The 22121-nt window shown below is 38.5% G+C and overlaps 1 long non-coding RNA gene across 1 annotated transcript; it reads right to left on the reverse strand.

The window, feature by feature from the left end:
- Nucleotides 1-555: 555 nt before the first annotated feature.
- On the reverse strand, nucleotides 556-1289 carry LOC121214698 (uncharacterized). The gene is made up of 2 exons (XR_005910368.1): nucleotides 1170-1289; nucleotides 556-872 (listed from the first exon to the last, which is right to left on the reverse strand). It is a non-coding gene; the product is annotated as an uncharacterized lncRNA (long non-coding RNA).
- Between the last annotated feature and the right edge of the window lie 20832 nt (nucleotides 1290-22121).

Raw genomic sequence — 22121 nt, forward strand, 5'->3', positions numbered from 1 at the left:
TTTGTTTTTGTTTATTTATTACTTAATTACCATTTCAACCTTTAAAATTAATAAAAATTTCTTAATATACCATACTAAACCATCCATTTGACATATATAAGGTCTAATTACCTTTTAAAGATCTTAATTCATGCTTTTATGCCCATTTAACACATATAAACTAATAGCGATTACCTTTTTCAACTTTTATGATTTAGTCTTTATTCTTAATTAACTATCCAAATGATAAAACATCCAAAACAAATTTTAATACGACAATTTAAATACCTTGTAAATATTAAATAAATAAAACTTACTGACTCATTGGTCAAAATTATGGTATCAAAACTACTGTTTCTGGCAACACTGAAAATGGGTTGTTACATATCTAATTGACCAAAATGGCTATTTAATCATCGTCTATCATGAATTAGTGGATGATAATGTTGATTTCCACTTCGTTTAGCTAATGCTTGATTAAGTATAATAATAACTTAATTAAATTAATTAAATAAGATTAAATTAAGTATAAAAAGGAAAATATTGGGAAGAAAGATGAGAATTCTCATCTTCTTCTGTAGTAGGCCATTTTTGCCCGGCCCATAAACCAGATAAAATAAACAATGGTCCAAAAAAATAATGTCCAGATTACAAACAAAATACAAACCAAACCCAAATACATGTCCCCAGCCCATTAAGCCCAACTAGCCTAAACACCCAAGCCCAAAACTACAACTTTCAGAAACCCTAGAAGCCCAAGCACCGTTTCCCCACAAGCGCGCCTCCAGCCTTTCCTCAGCCCCAAGAGCCTCCGAGCCTTTGCCCTCGCGCCGAGCCGTGCCACGTCAATGTACGGCGTCACGCCAGCGACACCTGCAACAAAGACGCCGTACCTGCACACAAGCAACAAAGGCAATAAAGCAGGGACAGAACGCAAAGAAAAAAGGAGAACAGCAGAAAAATAGAAAAAAATGATGTATTTTTTGGTTTTATTTTTGATTCGGCTATAAAGCCATTTTGAGAACCTGTAAAATGCACGCACAATCAATACAAAAAAGAAAAAAAGCGAGAGACTAAGAATTTTTGAAGGTGTTCTTTCCTTTATTTTTCATTTTATTTTTTTCTGCGTTTTTTATTTCCGCTTTTTTTTCTATAAGCGAAACAACAAAGTAAAAAGAGAAGGAGTTTACCTTTGTGGGTGCGCCGATGAAGCCATTCTCCTCCTCTAGAATCGGAGCTGAATAGGCGGAGGCGTGGGACTTGAAACGACAGAGAATGGGGGGGTTGGAGGCAATGCTCTCCTGTTCTTCTGCACTTTCGAATGGCAAACCTTTAGATTTAGGAGTTTTTTTTCTTTTTAGTCTTAAAATGTTTTTCCAAAAAGGCGTCGTTTAAGCCACTTAGTTTCAGCAACCCGCGCGGTGACTCGACCTGGGAAGGATCCGCGCGTTCTGACTCATGGGTTTATTTGCGCTGAGAGTCCCTCTTTGTTCTGCGTTGTTTCAATCCGATTTCTTTCAAATTTTTTGATTTATACCATATATTTTATTATATTTTCATTTTAGTCCATTTTTAAACGGCATCGTTTCTGTGTTGACTTGGATTGTTATGATGTTTGTGTTTAATTGTTGGTTTAGTCCTTCAATATTGAAATAGATTTCACTTTAATATTAATTTAATTTCCTTTTTAATTCAATAATATTTATAAGTATAATTAGTCTTACTTTAATACATATATTATAAAATTAAGCATTATCTGTAATATTTATTTTTAATAGTGCTTAAATTTTAGAATGTAATAAATTATTATTTTCGTTTGTATTTTATTTTTTTAAATTCATTATACACCAATATTTTGAGTCAACTGCATTTTAGTTTTGTTTTCTTTTATTATTATCCTAATTTCATTTAAGCTTCGATTTAAAATTAGTTGATTATTACTTTCAATTTCAAAATACTTTTCATATTTAATTTTGATTTCAAAAGTTTTTTTACAAATCAATTTTCATATTCATTGTCTTTAATATTATTTTAATGTTTAGCTTAATATTGTTTTTAAACATTTTTTTGTATAAATTTTTATAAATAATATACAAATTCTTTCATATTATTATTTTAATATGCTTTAAATTTATTGAATATTATTTCAAAATTTCTATGGTATATTATATGTTCAAATTTGATATTATCATTGATCCATTTGTTCTTGATACATTTTTATTGGTCACTTTATAGCTTTGAATAGTGTATTTTAAAATATAACTTAAATCTTATTTTCATAATAATATTGTATGAAAACATTTTTATTGGTTTTATTGGGTGTTTATTTAAGTTTGTATGATGTGATTTAAATTAATGTAGGTATTTGCATGACATTTATTTAATTGTTTTTAATTTAAGTTTAGATTGTATTTCATCTTTTTACGTTATATGTGTTGCTATTCGATCATGTTCCGCTCGTAAGAATTATATTTTATTAAAGCACTATAATCATTCAAATTCATAAATTTCAAAATACTCGGTATCCAAAATTCTCGAGAGGATTATGCCCTAACTTACTGGGCTTCAATTCTCTTTGTTGGATTTAAATAACCGAATACCCCTTTTTTTCAAATTGAATATAGAAATTTCATAAATAAAAACCCATTCTCGGGAATTCGACACGTTGTGTCCTAACGCATTGGATATGACATGTTATTTTCTCGAGACGAGGACAAATAAAAATAAAGGCAATATTCGATATTTGGGAACTTGGTGAAATCGAACCCTAGCTTACTGGGTTTTGATCTTCTCTTTTGGCCCAAATAATTAGATATCCTTCTCAAAATGCATAGTTTTTAAAAGTCAAATTTAACTTCAAAATAAAAGGATTGTATTTTAAAATCTTTTCAAAATCTTGACATTAAGACATTAGACAATCAATTCGGTACCAATTTTGGGCGTCACGAGGGTGCTAACCCTTCCTCGTGCGTAACCGACTCCCGAACCTGTTTTCTCAAAATTTGCAGACCTAAAATTGTTTTCAAGGTGATCCGATCACACATTAATAAAATATCGGCGGCGACTCCCATTTCCATTTTTAAAAGTCGATCATCATTTTTCAAATCACAAAAAAAGATGGTGTCGACATCTTCCACCGTCCAAAGAAAGTGTTAACTTGATTAATCAAACTGAAATTGTAAACAGGGGGCTGAATTGGCCTTTAAAAATTTTGGTGGAAGCAAATAAAGAATATGAAATAATGAACACAAAGATTTAGAATGGTTCGATCCCAATTGCCTACTCCACTACCTTAGCTTTCCACAACTAAGGATTTTTCCAAATTCACTAATTTGTTCAACCTTTTAGGACAAGGTTTAACCTTACAACTCTCTTAAGATTTATACCCAAGTCTTAAGATAAACCCTTTCAGAGAATTACATAGAAGCAAACAAAGAAATAATCCTAACAAGATCAGAAGTTTGCCAATTAAACATAAGTAGATAAAAATACACTTGAGCAAAAGAAAGACAATAAGAGTTCACAAGAGTGTACAAGAGAATTATGGAAGTATTAAGTACAAAGGTTGTTTGATTGATGATTTTTGCTTGAATATGCTATCTTGTTGTTGTAGGATCTTTAGAAACGGGTATTTATACCCTCTAATTGATTTCCAACTGTTGAAGTTGTTGTGGTAGTTAATAGAGCCATTGGGGATGTGAAAACCAAAGCATTTAATACACCCGCAATAGCGAGTACTTATACCAGATAAAAATGTATCGATATTTTTTACAATAAATTCTAATTTCAGTGACCATTGAAGTTTAAATATCGATACCATAACAATTTTATCGATACCTTATAAAAAGGTATCGATATCGGATCGATACTTAGTTAATTTTGTGAAAAATAGAATGCCAATTTGGTATCGTTTATTTAAAGGGTATAGATATTTCAAAAATATTAATACTTGGCCAAAAATGTATCGATGCTTTTTGGCCTAGAGCAATTCTGACTTGTTTGAAAAATAGTTTGATTTGTTAAAAAACTTTTAACTTTGTTAAAATCATTTTAACTTGATTTTCAAATTGTTTCAAAAATTTTCTAAGAGTTCAAAGTAGATATTCAAAATTTTATCTCTTAGACTTCAATTTGAACAATCATTTTATCAATTTTGTTCAATTTTAACTTCTATTAAAAAACACTTCAATTTGTTATATCAAAACATTTTATCAAATAAAGCTTAGTTTAACAAACTCCCTTTTCTGATATAATAAAACATTTGGTAAATTTGTTTTTCAATAATTTCTCCTTCTTAATAAAAGTCATTTTGAATTTAAAGCCAAAATAAAAATTGACATACAATTTGACATTCATTTTTACTTGAAGGAAAATGGTCACATAAGTTGCATAATTTAGATATGGTTAGCATAAAAGTAATCAATCAATTTACCTTTTCTTCTCCCCCTTTTTGTTATATCAAAAAACAAATAAAGCTTAAGGAGAAAAATATAGTTAGTTAAAAAAGATAGGAAAATTAAGAAATATAGAACTAACAGATAAAGTATCTTAGAATACAAAATAAAAACATAAAGGTTCATGACATAGGAAATAAATAAAAGTAATGGTGCAAATGTTATGAATAATGATATGGAAAATGCAAGCTTAGAAATCTACTATTGTCATCATTGTAGGTGAAAAGAGAGGTGTCGAAGGAAAGCGAGCTAGGAGAGATGCCATTTGCGTCTCCAATGTCAATAACCTAGAATTAACCTCATCTCTATGAGATCTAACATCATCTTTAAGTATTCGAACATCATTGCTCAAAGAATGGATAGCATCAAGGATGGCACCATTGATCTCGGATGAAGGTTGAGCTGCTTGAGAGAATAAAGTCGGAGGATGAACATGCTTGGGTGAAGGAACATGCTCATTTTCTATTAGTTGGTCACTATTAATCACCGTACTAGTGGTGGCATCATAATGATATCCTGCATGATAAAGGGCCCTATAACTAATAGGTTGGTGAGAAGTAACAAGGGTGTCTCCATGAGTGTTAATGCCTAACCTCCTAAAGAGGTATGACAAATAAATACCACGGTGAAGGGTGATATTTGTATTCACTCCCCTCCTGGTAGCCTTAGTAATGTCATTAAACATGATGAGGGTTGGGTAAGGATGCCTATCGGATTTAAAAGAATCGAGCCACCAATAATTGGTGTTTTGAAGCTTAGTATGTTTCTTAATAGGGCCAAGGTTCCAAGTTATGATCAAGTGGAGGACAAAATCATGAAGGTTAAGTTCAAATGTCGATCCAGACTGAATAAAAAGGGTAAGATTAAAAGGACCTTTTTCATCGGAGTTACCATTGAAAGGCAATTGAAGATAATCACCAAAGTCTTCTAAGGTAAGACGTATAGGGGTTCTCATTAAACAAGAAGTGATGGCTATTATGGTGTCGTCAGACTCATGATGCTCGAGTTTGGCATTAAAGAAAAATGCTCGAACAAGATTATAGTAACTCGACTAGGAAATACTAAGGAAATCCATCCAACCCCAATTTTGCAAAATAGAAAGATATACAGAATTAATACCCTCTAACATGGCTATATAGACTTTGTTAAACTCCCAAACTCTCTTAGATGCAAAGTTGTTATAAAAACGGTTACATGAGGAATTGTTGTGAAAACATTTGTTAAAAGATGATCTAGGGCCACTAGGTTGGTGTGAGGAAGATGCATCAGTTTTAGGTCTTTTCTTAGGAGCCATAACTAGAGAAGTAAACACTAAAGTTTGACTAAAACACTAAAAAATGTCGTTTGGAAATTTTGTTAAACATTTGGTGTGTAACGGTTTTAGTTAACAACTATAAGAAAAGTGCTAGGAAAAGGAAACCCTTTGCATCAAAATAAAAAGTTTATAGTACAAATCAACCCAATATGTAATAGCCTTTTTTCAATGAAATCAAAATAGTGGTTTCGGGACCACAAATCCTACGAATAAATTATCATTTTATTATTTATTTAGTGTCTACGGGATTTTTATTAAGGTTGTATTAAAATTTCATAAAGAAATTTTGATGTTTGTATGGTTAATTAAGTAAAAAGGACTAAATCTTAAAACATATAAAAGTTGAGTTCTATTAACTAAAGGGGTTAAATGACTTTGAAAATGAAAGTTAATGGACTTGAATGGTAATTATAACATATATGTTGATAGTGGATGTACATGGATAGGTTTTAATGTAATTATGATAGTTTTTAAAGGTTAATTGTAACACCCCAAACCCAGCCTAGACGTTATGGCCGTATCTGGCTATGTCACACGATAGTGTTTTTGAAACCACGTTGTTACGTTGAAAACATTCCATGTTATTATCTTTAGTAAGCCTTTGTTAGAACTTAGGAAGTCGTCTTTATTCATTTAAAACATTTGTTTTGAAACATCCCTCGTTGCGGAAGCTTTAATAAAACAGTCTAAGTGATCATGCGTTTAGAAACTACTTTAACTTTTTGAAAACCGAATTTCCTACGACCAACAGGTATAAATCCATAAAGTAAAAAAATAAATAAAAACCCAAAATTTAAAACCAAAGTCCCAGAGGGTCCTTAAATTACAACCCAAATAATAAATAATAATTAAATCATAAAACGTAAATTGAAAACCATGAAGTCCAAAAATTACGTGGTCACCGCTGAGTCCTCTGTCGCACTGATCCGTCTAAGTTTGGGAATTACCTGTGCACATTAAACAAAAAGGGTAAGTTTACGTAAACTCAGTGTTTAATTCCATCGAAACAAAAAAATAATCAGTATTCACAGTACACAGTTGAACAGTCTTGGGCCTAAGCCCTTTTCAGTACCGAATGCGACACAAAATAGTAGTTTGCAGCTAAGCTGCCAGTAAATTAAGCTTAAAGCCTTTCAGTACGCTTCCTTCAAATAACAACCCCCAACCCAATGCAATGCAACATACCATGGATGATATGCTATTATGCAATTTAAGTACATATATTCAGTTCAGATATTAACATGCTCAGTACAAATATCATTCAGTCAATTTCACACATATAGGGGTCTAAGTAGCGCTTACCGACCTTACAGTAGGTTCACAGTCGATTTGAACGACCCGTGCAACCTTAGAGACATTTCGGTAAAAATGGTCCCACACGTCTGTGTTTGCCCGCGTGGCCCACTCGAAAAAATTGGCCTTGGCTGTGTGATCCATTTTTATTGTAACCCATGCTAGCTAAATATTCATATATATTCTCACTATTTACTAATATGATCATTTAGAGTTGTCTACTTGAGTCATTGTCACTAAATTCTTTATAACTTAAGCTACAGAATTCCAAATTAAGATCCGCTTGATGTTTTCGAAATTAGAATCAAATACCTTTCTACCATTAAATTTTCAAAATTTATAGCTTATCAAATAAGTACAGTAAAATCTTTAAAGTTATCCCTATTCTGCTATTTAACAACTTCAACCGTTCCTTACTAAAAATTATTTACCTCTTAGTACAAAATTTGGATGATGTTTTCGTTTGTTTTTCTTAAAAGTAGACTCATAAAGGATTTAAACGTATATATTTAAGCCCATAATTATTTTTTTTACAAATTTTGATGATTTTCCAAAGTCAGAACAGGGGAACCCAAAAGCATTCTGACCTTGTCTCACAAAATTCATTATATCTCAAAACTTACAATTTCATTGCTCACACTGTTTCTTCCATGAAAAACTAGACTCAACAAGCTTTAATTTTATATTTTATTAAACCTTTAACTCAATTTCCACTATTTTAGAGGATTTTTAAAATTTAGAATACTGCTATTGTCCAAAACTATTTTAGTGCAGAATGTTGATTTCCAGGATTATAACACCCTTATTGCCTTTCTCTACAATTTTTTTGCATCATTTTCTCCTATTTCTCTTATTCTTCGATTGCAAGCAATTTTGGCTTTTTGCCGGATCCCATTTTTTGCGTTTTGGGTACACACTTGTATCACTTTCGCTGCTTACGCAATCCCAAGATCACCAAAAACCTTCTAACTTTGCACAATTCCACCACTACTCAACACGAGGGAGATAGCAACTAAAACGATTCACTGCTGTAAAATTAACCATTCCTTATTAACGAAGAGTTCAACAAAGTTAAGAATGAATTCAAAGCCAAAACCCCTCGCCCAAACAACACAAGAAAATGCATACCCTATACGCTTACCAAACGATCACCACTTCGAGTCAAATCGACGAATGTTAATTCCAGCCTCACGATCGACTCCTAAATAGTCAAAAAAAACCCCTTAATCCCTTATCTAGAGTAACATTCGAGTTTAATAAAATAGAAACTTACCGTACAACACAATTTTATGCTTGCACAAAGGGGATAAGACGAAGAAAGACATCGAAAACTGAAAGGGAATTCAAAAGAAATTCAGCAGCAAGGATTTATTATTTAGAAAAAATGGAAAACCAAAAATTGAGAGTGGGAGAGAAGAAAGAAAACATCAGATAGGTGGAAAAGAGTCCAGAATTTGAAAAAAACTAAGCAAAAAGATAATGCCTAAAAATCTGGTAACTCATCTCCTTAATTCTCTACTTAACCTCCCACAACAACTCCACTAATTGAAATTTCAATTTGACTAGGACTCCACCATGCCACAAGGCCAAGCAACAAAAATAATTCCCTTGCTTGCGCAGGGACTTGTACTCTAAACCTTGCACCCGCCAACACACACCTTAGCCACCAAACCAGCAGGCCCATTCTGATATAATTTTACCAACTTTTAACTATAAGCCTACTGACCAGAGATAATACTTTATTCATAAAAATACCAAAATTTTCCCAAGTCAAGGCTTGAACTTGGGACCTCATACACTCACCCAAAACACTTAACCACTAAAGCAGACAGATATTTGTGTCATATTTTTTTACAATAATGAAATTAGAAATTTTGGGGCATTATAATTCTACCCTCTTAAAAAAAATTTCGTCGTCAAAATTTACCTGATCAGAATAGGCGAGGATACTGCTGACGCATCGCATCCTCAGGCTCCCACGTGGCCTCCTCAGTGCTATGATTACACCACAGAACCTTTACTAAGGGAATAGACTTTTTCGAAGGACCTTTACATCATGCTCCAAAATCTGAACTGGCTCATCCTCGAAGGTCAAGTCTGGCCTAACCTCAATCTCCTCAACAGAAGTAACATGCGTGGGATCAGAGCGGTAGCGCCTCAACATCGAGACGTGAAATACATCATGAATGCGGTCTAAATTTGAAGGTAACTCCATCTGATAAGCTACATGTCCTACACGTTTTAGAATGTGGTAAGGTCCAATAAATCGAGGGTTCAGCTTACCCTTGCGACCGAACCTCAGAACCTTTTTCCATGGTGAGACCTTGAGAAAAGCGAAGTCCCCCACAGAATACTCGATCTCATGCCTCTTCATATTCGCATAAGATTTCTGCCTGTAAGAAGCCACTTTCAAATGATCCCGAATCAATCTAACCTTATCCTCTATCTCAGAGACCAATTAAGGACCTAGAACACGTCACTCGCGCAACTCAATCCAACATAAAGGAGTGCAACATTTACAACTGTACAGTGCCTTGTAAGGTGCCATCTGGATGCTAGACTGGAAGCTATTTTGTAGGCAAACTCCGCTAACGGCAAGTACTCCTCCCAACTACCTCAGAAATCAATAGCACAGCTCCTCAACATGTCCTCCAGTATCTAAATCACTCTTTCTAACTAACCATCTGTTTAAGGATGGAAAGCAGTACTGAAGTGTAATCTTGAACCTAGAGCCTCATGAAACTTCTTCCAGAACCGAGACGTGAAACGAGGATCCCTACCAGAAATGATCGAGACAGGTACCCCATGTAGTCTCACTATTTCCGATATGTAGAGCTTAGCTAATTTCTGAAGAGAAAAGTCTATCCTTATCGAGATGAAGTTAGCAGACTTGGTCAATCGATCCACGATGACCAAGATAGAATCCTTCTTAGTGGGTGTTAGAGGCAACCCATTAACGAAGTTTATTGTTATTCGCTCCTATTTCCATAACAGTATCGTAATTGGCTGCAACAAACCCGAAGGTAACTAATGCTCAGCCTTAACCTGCTGACAAGTCAAATACCGAGCAACGAAGTCAATAACCTCACGCTTCAACCCTGGCCACTGTACAATTCCTAAAGATCTCGACACATCTTATTTCTATCGGGATGCTTAGCATAGGGACTACCATGCGCCTCTCCCAGAATCGCCTGTCTTAAATCCTTATCATTCGGTACACAAACCTGACCGCGAAAACAAAATACCCCATCACTGTTTATCCCAAAGTTAGTAGTGTAACCATTCTCTCCTGACAAAAACGTAACCTGAGAAACTTATCCCCCCAACTATTTACCTCGAATATATTCAATCCATGTTAGTTTGAACTGAAGTTCTGCCAACAGACTTCGATCATTGAATAGGCTAAGTCAAGCGAACATCACTCTCAGATCGATCATAGCCCTATAGCTCAATGCATCGGCCACCACATTGGCCTTGCCAGGATGGTACTCAATGGTACAGTTGTAATCCTTAAGCAGCTCAACCCATCTTTGTTGCCTTAGATTCTACTCCTTTTGAGTAAGGAGATACTTGAAGCTTTTGTGATCAGTGTAGATGATACACTTCTTACTATACAGATAATGCCTCTAGATTTTCAATGCAAAGACTACAACGACCAACTCAAAATCGTGCATCAGATAGTTTTGCCTCGTGTGTCTTAAGCTTACGAGACGCATATGCAACCACCTTACCATCCTGCATCAACACACATCCTAAACCGACATGTCATGCATAATTATAAACCGTGAACTCCGTTCTAGGTTTAGGCTGTACCAAAATAGGAGCCCAAGTCAGTACAGTCTTAAGCTTCTTAAAGCTCTCTTGCTGCGCATTAGTCCATTCAAACAGTACACCTTTACGTAGCAGCTTAGTCAACGGTGCTGCGATCAGTGAAAATCCTTCCACAAACCATCGGTAATAACCTACTAGCCCTAAAAAGCTGGGGATCTCAGACACATTCTTAGGCTGCTTCCAATCAAATACAACCTCAATTTTTTGAAGATCAACTCGAATCCCCTTGACAGACACATGACCCAAAAATGTTACTTCACGTAACCAGAACCCGCACTTGCTAAACTTAGCATAGAGCTGCTTTTCCCTAAAAATCTAAAGAACAATCTTAAGGTGCTCATCATGCTCATCCGCAGTCCTCGAATAAACCAATATGTCATTGATGAACACCACTACAAACCAATCCATGTAGGGCTAAAACACTCGGTTCATTAGATCCATGAAAACTGTCGGTGCATTAGTCAGTCCAAATGGCATCACTAGGAACTCGTAGTGACCATAACGATCCTAAATGCTGTATTATGCACATCAACCTCTTTAACCCACAACTGATGATAACCAGAGTACAAGTCAATTTTGGAGAACACAGAAGCCGTTTGGAACTGGTCAAACAAATCATCAAACCTCGGAAGTGGATACTTGTTCTTAATAGTCAACTTATTTAGTTTTCGGTAGTCAATATACATCCTCATGGATCCATCCTTTTTCTTAAAAAACAGTACCGGTGCTCCCCACGGGGACACACTAGGGCAGATGAACCTAAGATCCAATAACTCCTGAATTTGAACCTTAAGCTTTGTAAGCTCCTTCAGTGCCATTCGATAGGGAGCGATAGACACCGGAGCTGTACCAAGGAAAAGCTCAATCCCAAACTCCACTTCCCGATTTGGAGGTAAACTCAGTAGCTCCTCAGGAAAGACATCTAGAAAATCACTCACAATTCTAATGTCCTTCACAGTAGAGTCTCCAGAAGTGGAAACACTTACGTAGGCCAAATACGCCTCACATCCCTTGGGAACCAGTTTTTAGTTATCAATGCAGAGATCACGTTATCCAAGTAATTCCGATGTTCCCCAATCACAGCTACTTCATTACCCTTCTCAGTTCTCAATACGACCCTCTTAGTCGCACAGTCCAAAGTGACACGATGCTTGGCCAAACAGTCTATCCCCAATATCATATCGAACTCCCCAAATAGAAGCTCCATCAAATCAACCAGAAATATCATCCCTTGAACCTCTAAAGTAACATCCTTGTACAATTTGCTAACTCTAACAGATTGCCCCAGCGGGCTCAGCATAGTCACCTCACTAGAAGTACTCTCAATTGGAATCCCCAAGTTTCCAGATATGTTACTAGCTATGTGTGAGTGAGTAAACCCTATGTCAATCAAGGCAATATACGATACATCAAGAATAAAGAATGTACCAGTGATGACGTCCGGAGCATCTCCATCTTCTCGACAACGAGCAGCATAAACTAGGGCCGGCTGTCTCGCCTCAGCCTGTCCAGCACCTCTGCCCATGACCGATACCATTACCACCTTTGCCCTGTCCATGGCCTTTCGGTGGCTGCTGCACTACCCTTTGTGGCTGTGCCGTACCAATATCTGAAGCTTACATTCGATCGGCCCTCAGTGGATATTCCCTTATACGGTGCTCCAATGACCCACACCGCAAGCACACTTCAGTCCTTCTCCAACACTCGCCTTGATGGCGTCTACCACAGTCCACACATGGCTGCAGTACAGCAGTGATAACAGGGGGCCCAGCTCTAACTGGCCCATCAGCTCTGGTCTTTTTCTTAAGCCTCTGCACAGAACTCGAGGGCTCTGAATCCCTCTTGTTCCTACCTCTCTCCCTATAGTGGTTTTGGCGCTCAGCACGCTTAACCTCCTTGGCAATCTTCGCCTTCTCAATCAATGAAGAAAAATCAAACCCCCTCTACGGAACTATTAGGACTTTCAAATTATCTATAAGGCCATCCTCAAAGCGGATACAACGCTCATACTCAGTCGCCACCATACCTCGCTCATAGTGACTCAGTCGCAGGCATTCAGCCTCATACTATGCCACTGATCGATCTCCTTGTGTTAGATTCAAGAACTCCCTCCTATGGGCGTCCACATGACTAGCTTCCACATACTTTCCTTGGAAGGCGATCTTAAAGAACTCCCAGGTCAGACGTTTGGGCTGAGTGCCCTCCTTAACAGTAAGCCACCACTGATAAGCCTCATCACGCAACAACGAGACTGTACCCTTTAATTTCTGCTCGGAGGTGCAATCCAGGTTATCCATGATCCTCTCCGTGGCCTCAATCCAATACTCGGCCACATTAGAGGCGACCCTAGTGACACCCCTGAAGAGCTCAGCTCCATTGAACTGGAGTCATTTCGTAGCTGACCCACAGCCCTCAGATCCAATATTAGGCCCAACGACGCTCTCCAATATCCTCAACATAGCCTAGGACAGTGCGTCGTCCCTAGCCATGCGATCATGAGACTTAGTCTTAGTAGCGGACGACAGTGGCGTCTCACTCATGTCCAAATTTGGTATATTACCCAGGGAAGAGAACTCAAATCGAACCCCCCTACAGCCTCTACCTCGGCCTTGAGTACCACGTCCTCGAATACCTCGTGCGCTCATGTCTATTCAGATTTATCTGTATTACAATTTTTTATGCATCAGTTTCAGTTTTAGTATTTACTAACAGATGTTTTATGTAAACAGTTTCAGTAATCCAGAGTGATTTTCGTAAATCGCAGTCTCTATTAGTTTTACTAAAGTCTCAATATACACTATCTAGAGTGTTTTCACAGTATACTACTACAGTAGTTTTAGAATACCATCAGATATATCAGTCTGATGTAACACCCCGAACCCGAGACCGTCACCGGAGTCGAATACGAGGTGTTGACAGACTTTTAAAAATTTTTCCAGACACTGCCCAGTCTGAGTACTAGTCGCTTCAAAAATCATATCTTGAGTTTCACAACTCGAAAGTCAGTTTTGTGATTTTTCCCTGAAACTAGACTCATGTCCCCACCTATATATTTTTTTCTAGAATTTTTGGTCAGGCCAATTAGTACAGTTTATTAGTCAAAGTCTCTCATGTTACAGGGGTCGACTACACTGACCTTTTCCCATTACGACTGGATATCTCTCTGCACAGGGCTTCAATACTAATGCCGTTTGTTTCTATGAAAACTAGACTCAGAGAGGAATCCATACATATATGGTATGACCCCTAATTATCTCTGGTCAATTTATAGTGAATTTCCAAAGGCGGAACAGTGAATCCAGAAACTGTTCTGGCCCTGTTCCACAAGAACCCGAATATCTCTTTCTGTACTGTTCCTATAATTGTTTCGTTACTTCCATATGAAAGTAGATTCATCAAGGTTCGATTACATAATTTATTCACTATTTAATTCCACTCCTACGAATTTATGTGATTTTTCAATTCTACACCACTGTTGCTGTCAAAATCTGTTTTCAAGGTAAACTTTACCTATTTTGTGGTTACCATGGACCAACTAGGGTTTTGCCATACATAGGTCCACATGTGATCATATTTAGCCATTCCAATGGCTGATCATTAGCCCAACACTTCCATTTCAATCCATAGTCACATCGTGAAACCATATATATACATACATAAACACAAATGGTCTAATGCCATACTCCACATCTACAAGCCATTTTCGCATGGCTTTACACACATACATCACAAAAGAACTTAAACAACAGGGGGTAGTCCTATACATGCCATATCCAGAGTTCAACTAAAAGAGTACCAAAAGAGCTTGATAGTGTAGATGACTTCGACTTCGCTGATCCCGAATCCGATAGCTAACGAACAAAATCTATAAAACAGAGAGCCAAAGCAACCGGGTAAGCATTTTAAGCTTAGTAAGTCTCAAGTAATGAAATCGGCTTTGACTACAGTATTACATTCACATAGCTAACTAAGTCACTTTAATAACACACATTCTCATAATCATACTTCATCAACATATATACACAAGGTATCAACCTTTCTAAAAGCCGAAAAATTTGTTAGCCGATCACACGAATACTATTTAAAATGAATCGACTTTTCCAATGCACATGCAAACATACCGTATCGTTCGGGTTGGTCGAGCATATTTATTAAATTAGTTACAGCACAAAACGCTCACATTCAAACCCAAGTTTCTTCGGTATTTAACCGAATACAGCCGCAAACATATTTGCCTTCGGGTCTTAACCCGGACATATGAACTCGCATAATTGCCTTCGGGTCTTAGCCCGGATATATCATCCCGCATAATTGCCTTCGGGTCATAGCCCGGATATATCAATTCGCATAATTGCCTTCGGGTCTTAGCCCGGATATGTCAACTCGCATAATTGCCTTCGGGTCTTAGCCCGGATATATCAACTCGCATAATTGCCTTCGGGTCTTAGCCCGGATATATCAACTCGCATAATTGCCTTCGGGTCTTAGCCCGGATATGTCAACTCGCATAATTGCCTTCGGGTCTTAGCCCGGATATATCAACTCGCATAATTGCCTTCGGGTCTTAGCCCGGATATATCAACTCGCATAATTGCCTTCGGGTCTTAGCCCGGATATAATCCAATGTTCATGCACACATATATCAATAATCATAACACATCCATATCATTTCTTCGTTACTAAGGCTCAAACACAAAGCATTTATTAAACCTTTCCAATTTCGGCTCAATAGCCACACACAAAGAGCATGATTTCGATTGGCTTTATAACATAGTCTCTATGCACATTCGACTATCCGTCATAGTATGACTAATCATTTCAATATAATTCAAGTAGGGTCATTACTCGAAGACTTACCTCAAATGTCGTCGAACGACTTCAACGGCTATTCAATTACTTTTTCCTTCCCTTTATCGGATCTAGATCCCCTTTGCTCTTGAGCTTACTTTAGGTATCCACCTTAGCCGAATTTTCTTCCCCAAAGGCTTTTCTTCCTCTTCTTTCTCTAGTTACGGCAATGGAGGAGAAAACATAGGCTAACTTTTGTTTCTCCTCCCACTAACTTGTATTTTATTAACCTTATTCATTATTTCATTTTGTAACATAAACTATTAGCATAAAATAGTTATAATATTATTTAATCCATAACATGGCCGGCCACCATATTTAACTTGGGTAAATTGACATGCAAAACCACTCCTTTCAATGCATGTACTATTAGACCATTGTAAATTAGCCTCTCACTTTCCAACAAAGTTTCATATAAGTCCATAAAAAAAAATTCACATAAAGATGATCAAATTAATGCATGAAACTTTCACACATGCAATTACTCACATCATAAACACAGAATATAATTTTTAATTATTTATAAGACTCGGTTTCGTGGTCCCGAAACCACTTTTCGACTAGGGTCAACTTTGGGCCGTCACAACTCTCCCCCACTTAAGAAATTTTCGTCCCCGAAAATCTTACCGGTAAATAGGTTTGGGTATCGTTCTTTCATCGAGCTCTCGGTCTCCCAAGTAGCTTCCTCGATCCCGTGTTTGAGCCATAACACCTTTACTAGCGGAACTCTTTTGTTTCGCAACTCCTTTACTTCACGAGCTAGGATACGCATCGGTTCTTCTTCATAGCTCATGTCGACTTGAATTCCAACCTCCGATGGGCTAATTATGTGCGATGGATCAGATCGATAGCGTCGAAGCATCGAAACATGAAAGACGTCATGAATCTTTTCAAGCTCCGGGGGCAAAATCAATCTATACGCAACCGGGCCAACTCGTTCGGAGATTTCGTACGGCCCAATGAATCTTGGGCTCAACTTGCCCTTACGGCCGAACCTGAGTATCTTTTTCCAAGGTGAAACCTTAAGGAACACTTTGTCTCCCACCTGATACTCGATGTCTTTTCGTTTCAAATCTGCGTACGACTTCTGACGATCCGTGGCTATCTTCAGACTTTCACGGATTACCTTTACTTTCTGTTCAGCATCTCTAATCAAATCAACTCCGAAAATTTTACTTTCACCGAGCTCGGTCCAAAACAATGGTGTACGGCATTTACGACCGTACAAAGCCTCGTAGGGTGCCATCTTAATACTTGACTGAAAACTATTGTTGTAAGCGAATTCAATCAAAGGTAAGTACCGTTCCCATGAACTACTGAACTCGAGGATGCAACATCTCAACATATCCTCAAGTATCTGAATTATCCGCTCGGATTGACCATCTGTTTGTGGATGAAAAGCGGTGCTAAAATGCAGCTTGGTACCCAAAGCTTCTTGCAATTTCTTCCAAAATCGCGAGGTGAATCTCGGATCTCTATCCGACACAATAGAAATCGGTACCCCGTGTAATCTCACAATCTGAGAAACGTACAATTCAGCTAGTTTATCCAATGAAAAATCTGTACGCACGGGGATAAAGTGAGCCGACTTAGTTAGTCTATCGACAACAACCCATATCGCATCCTTCTTACTTGCTGACAAAGGCAGTCCGGACACAAAGTCCATTGTGACTCGATCCCATTTCCACTCGGGTATCATGATCGGCTGGAGTAATCCTGAAGGCACTTGATGTTCCGCTTTCACTTGTTGACATATTAAACATCTCGAAACAAAGTCGGAGATGTCCCGTTTCATACCATGCCACCAAAATTGACGTTTCAAATCGTTGTACATTTTCGTACTCCCCGGGTGAATTGTCATTCGGCTACAATGGGCTTCGTTCAGAATCATCGAAATGAGTTCCGAATTCCTTGGAACACACAAACGATTTCTGAACCTCAAACAATCATCGTCATCAATTTGAAACTCTGATCCCTCGTTCGGAAAACACTTAGCCCGTTTTGCAACCAATTCATCATCGACTTTCTGAGCTTCACGAATTTGGTGAGTCAATAATGGTTTAGCTTTTAATTCAGCTACTAACCCATTGTCTGGTAGAACAGACAAATGCACGTTCATCGCTCGTAAAGCAAACAATGACTTCCGGCTTAAGGCGTCCGCAACCACGTTAGCCTTTCCCGGGTGGTAATCAATGACAAGCTCGTAATCTTTCAACAACTCAAGCCAACGTCTTTGTCGCAGATTCAAGTCTCGTTGAGTCATCAAATATTTGAGACTTTTGTGATCCGAAAATACATGGCACTTCTCACCAAACAGATAATGTCGCCATATTTTTAAAGCAAATACGATGGCAGCTAGTTCGAGATCATGGGTCGGATAATTCCTCTCGTGTGGCTTCAATTGTCTCGACGCATAGGCCACGACTCGACCTTCTTGCATCAATACGCAACCCAACCCAAGTAGGGATGCGTCACTATAAATGACAAACTCTTTACCTGATTCGGGTTGCACCAAAATTGGAGCTTCAGTCAAATGAGTTTTCAGTTGGTCGAAACTTTTCTGACATTTCTCCGTCCACTCGAACCTAACATCCTTTTGAAGTAGCTTCGTCATTGGTGTGGCTATCATCGAGAAACCCTTCACAAATCGTCGGTAATAACCAGCGAGCCCCAAAAAGCTCCGAACTTCAGTAACATTTCTCGGAGGTTTCCAGTCAAGTATGGCTGAAATTTTGTTCGGGTCAACTCGAATACCCGACGCGGATACCACATGACCCAAGAAGCTAACCTCTCTTAACCAGAACTCACACTTACTGAACTTAGCATATAACTGCTTATCCCGTAAAATTTGCAACACTAGTCTCAGGTGCTCAGCATGTTCGGTCTCATCTCTTGAATAGACCAAGATGTCATCAATGGACACAACTACGAACCGATCCAAATATGGTCTGAAGATCCGATTCATCAAATCCATAAATACTGCCGGGGCATTAGTGAGCCCAAACGGCATCACTAAGAATTCGTAGTGACCGTACCTCGTTCTGAAAGCAGTTTTGGGTACGTCTGAATCTCGAATCCGCAACTGATAATAACCCGATCTCAAATCTATTTTGAGAACACTGAGGCCCCCTTTAGTTGATCAAACAAATCATCGATACGCGGTAATGGATATTTATTCTTTATCGTCACTTTATTCAGTTGACGATAGTCAATGCACAACCTCATGGTTCCGTCCTTCTTTTTACGAACAATACTGGTGCACCCCAAGGTGAGAAACTTGGCCGAGCGAAACCTCTATCCGTCAATTCTTGCAGCTGAGCTTTCAACTCTTTTAACTCGGTTGGTGCCATACGATACGGAGCTATCGAGATCGGCGTAGTCCCAGGTACAAGCTCAATACCAAACTCTACCTCCCGAACAGGTGGTAAACCCGGTAATTCTTCCGGAAAAACATCCGGGTATTCACAAACCACCGGCACAGATTCGGGTTTCTTTTCTAATTCTTTGTCACCAAGTACATACGCAAGGTATGCTTCGCACCCTTTTCTTACATATTTCTGTGCCAACATTGCTGATATTACAGCTGGCATCCCCTCCAAGTCCGCGGACTCAATTCGGACTACTTCGTTATTTGCGCACCTCAAATCAATAGTCTTGCTCTTGCAATTCACAATCGCATCATGCACGGTCAACCAATCCAACCCAAGGATAACATCAAATTCATCAAACGGCAAAAGCATCAAGTCCGCTGGAAAACAGGAACCTCGAATTGCTAGGGGACATTTCTTACACACTTTGTCGACAAGTACATAACGACCCAAGGGATTTGACACCCGAATTACAAACTCAGTAGACTCAATAGGTAAAGTCTTACTGGATGCTAAGGTTTCACATATGTAAGAATGAGTAGAACCGGGGTCAATCAAAGCAATTACATTAGTATCAAAGAGAGTAAAAGTACCGGTAATAACATCAGGCGAAGAAGCATCCTCGCGGGCACGTATAGCATATGCTCTAGCAGGTGCACGAGCCTCGGATCTGGTCGTAGCATCTCTAGATCCTCTCTGACCACCACTAGCATTGCCCATATTCCTAGATGGTCTACCTCGAGCAGTGGTAGCACCCGGTTTCCCACTCTGATTTACATTCTGTTCGGACAGCCTCGGGCAATCTTTAATGAAGTGGTCCACTGATCCGCACTTGTAACAGGAGCGGTCATGGAATCTACAACTCCCCAAATGCCATTTACCGCAATGTCGACATTCCGTTCGGCCTCGACGTTCATTCCCAACACTGGCGACTGAAGTGCCTCGTGTACCCACAGGGGGTCGATCACGATCTCGTCTAAAAAGGCCCGAAGTGCTTTTAGACCGGCCCACATCATCTCGAAATTTCTTCGATGCCTGTTGAAGAGACCTTCCCGAGGATCTTTTACGAAACTCCCCGGTTCCCACCTCAACTTTTTGTTTTTCCTTTCTAAGCTCTTCGGCTTTACAAGCTCGCTCGACAAGTACTACGAACTCTCGTATTTCAAGAATGCCAACGAACATTTTTATATCTTCATTCAGCCCATCTTCGAAGCGTTTACACATGACAGCCTCGGACGAAACACATTCCCGAGCGTATCTACTAAGTCTAACAAATTTTCGCTCGTAATCAGTAACTGACATAGAACCTTGCTTAAGCTCGAGAAATTCCTTCCGTTTTTGATCAACAAATCTCTGACTGATATACTTTTTCCGAAACTCAGTTTGGAAAAACTCCCAAGTTACTTGCTCCCGGGGCACAACAGAAGTCAGAGTACTCCACCAATAGTAGGCAGAATCACGTAGCAAGGAGATAGCACACTTTAGGCATTCATCGGGTGTACAAGATAGCTCATCGAGTACCCGGATAGTGTTGTCCAACCAAAATTCAGCTTGCTCGGCATCGTCGCTATCCGTAGCTTTAAATTCAGTAGCCCCATGTTTTCGGATTCGGTCAACTGGGGCTTATTTAACCTTATTTGGTCAGTTACCGGAGGTATTGTAGGTGCGGGGGTGGTGTTTGTCGGGAATGGAGGTTGTGGAACAGCCGTATTAGTTCGAATGTATTGGTTGAACCAATCATTCATCACGCTATAGAAAGCTTGTCTAGCTTCATCATTCGGGTTACTCGCATTAGGTTGAGAGTCCACCGGCGCTGTCCCTTGTGCGGGAGCAGGCGCTACACTCTCAAGATCATCAGCTACCGCTCGGTCGGGATCGGGATCCATTACTATAAATAAACACATTTGCAAATGTCAGAAATCACCACACTATCAATTAATCACATAAAATGGCATGTATAGCTAGACCCCAACACATTACGGTAGTCCTAGAATCGACTAAACCGTAGCTCTGATACCACTCAATTGTAACACCCCGAACCCGAGACCGTCACCGGAGTTGAATACGAGGTGTTGACAGACTTTTAAAAATTTTTCCAGACACTGCCCAGTCTGAGTACTAGTCGCTTCAAAAATCATATCTTGAGTTTCACAACTCGAAAGTCAGTTTTGTGATTTTTCCCTGAAACTAGACTCATGTCCCCACCTATATATTTTTTTCTAGAATTTTTGGTCAGGCCAATTAGTACAGTTTATTAGTCAAAGTCTCTCATGTTACAGGGGTCGACTACACTGACCTTTTCCCATTACGACTGGGATATCTCTCTGCACAGGGCTTCAATACTAATGCCGTTTGTTTCTATGAAAACTAGACTCAGAGAGGAATCCATACATATATGGTATGACCCCTAATTATCTCTGGTCAATTTATAGTGAATTTCCAAAGGCGGAACAGTGAATCCAGAAACTGTTCTGGCCCTGTTCCACAAGAACCCGAATATCTCTTTCTGTACTGTTCCTATAATTGTTTCGTTACTTCCATATGAAAGTAGATTCATCAAGGTTCGATTACATAATTTATTCACTATTTAATTCCACTCCTACGAATTTATGTGATTTTTCAATTCTACACCACTGTTGCTGTCAAAATCTGTTTTCAAGGTAAACTTTACCTATTTTGTGGTTACCATGGACCAACTAGGGTTTTGCCATACATAGGTCACATGTGATCATATTTAGCCATTCCAATGGCTGATCATTAGCCCAACACTTCCATTTCAATCCATAGTCACATCGTGAAACCATATATATACATACATAAACACAAATGGTCTAATGCCATACTCCACATCTACAAGCCATTTTCGCATGGCTTTACACACATACATCACAAAAGAACTTAAACAACAGGGGGTAGTCCTATACATGCCATATCCAGAGTTCAACTAAAAGAGTACCAAAAGAGCTTGATAGTGTAGATGACTTCGACTTCGCTGATCCCGAATCCGATAGCTAACGAACAAAATCTATAAAA

Source organism: Gossypium hirsutum, chromosome D02, assembly GCF_007990345.1.
Source record: "Gossypium hirsutum isolate 1008001.06 chromosome D02, Gossypium_hirsutum_v2.1, whole genome shotgun sequence".
Taxonomy (NCBI): Eukaryota; Viridiplantae; Streptophyta; class Magnoliopsida; order Malvales; family Malvaceae; genus Gossypium; species Gossypium hirsutum.